The sequence below is a fragment of the Poecilia latipinna genome, unplaced genomic scaffold (assembly GCF_001443285.1).
Source record: "Poecilia latipinna isolate Pla-1442-1.1 unplaced genomic scaffold, P_latipinna-1.0 Scaffold642, whole genome shotgun sequence".
Lineage (NCBI taxonomy): Eukaryota > Metazoa > Chordata > Actinopteri > Cyprinodontiformes > Poeciliidae > Poecilia > Poecilia latipinna.
In genome coordinates this window covers 289,923-291,242 of record NW_015113258.1, presented here as the reverse complement: position 1 = coordinate 291,242, position 1,320 = coordinate 289,923, and positions in this window count along the sequence as shown.

Genomic DNA, 1,320 nt, shown 5'->3' with positions numbered 1-1,320 from the left:
GTTGCTAATCTGTTGCTAAGAGATGAGTGTGTTTACTGGTAACCAAGTGCCACAAAGTAAACTTCAGATTTTTACTTTTGCGAAATGTACCAACGGTAAATTTCTTGTATCTAATCAGGTAAGCATTATTTCGAAAGATCTTATGTTTTATAAACTATATAACTTGCTATTAATTTGGTTTTAGGAAATAAGCGTTTTCTACTGGTAACGAACTCCCACGAAGAACAAATCGAGATTTCTACTTTTGTGTTGAATGTGTGTTTTATAATGTATCTACTACTCATGACAAAAAGAATGAACTTTTCTGGAAAATTCAACAACTACACAATTCTTAGCAAGTATAAAATAAGTGGTATTTCAAAAGAGCAGAAGAAATATATTTTTTGAACAATAAGAATTTTTGTTGCTAATCTGTTGCTAAGGGATGATCGCGTTTTCAGGTAAACAAGTTCCACAAAGTAAACGTCACTTTTGCAAAATTTACCAACTGTAAATTTCTTGTGTCTAAGCAGATAAGCAGTATTTTGAAAGAGCTTATGTTTTATAAACAATATTATTTATTATTAATTTGGCGTTAAGAGATTAGCGGATTCTTTTTCTGGTAACGAACTGCCACGAAGTCTAAATCGAGATTTTTACTTTTGTGTTGAATGTGTTTTATAATACATTTGCCACTAATGACAAAAATAAAAAATAAGTAACTTTTATGCAAATTTCACTAACTGTACAATTTTTGTTAAGTCGTGATAAGTAATATTTCAAAACAGCAGAAGAAATCTTTTGTTTTTTGAACAATAACAATATTTGTTGTTAGTCTGTTGCTAAGAGATGAGCGCGTTTTCTGGTAACCAAGAGCCACGAAGTAAATCATTTTTACTTTTGCAAAAGTAAAAATCAGAATGCATTGCACAAACATTATCACAAACGTTGCTAATTTAACTACTGCCTACATTAACAGTAGCCTTTTTCCTAAAATAAGCTTTTTAGCTATTTTGTTTATTTATTAACCATGTTTAGCACACTGAATGGAGGAAGTCAATGTAAGTCAACATGCTAGGCTGGGAATACCAAAAACAAATGGCAACCTTGATGAGGTCACAAGGAAAGGAGCTACCCCTTACCAGTAATCAGATACCCTGCAGGAATAATTAGCTGGCCAAAGGAGGAGATAAATACCACGGATGTTAAGACACTCAGAAACTACTAACCATGCATGGAGGGTTCCACCCCAAATTCAGGACCCTGACTAAATACGAGCCACAAGGAAGGTAAATAAGGCAGGTGATTCCTTGAGTTTTGGTTTTCTAAATTGAGGGAACC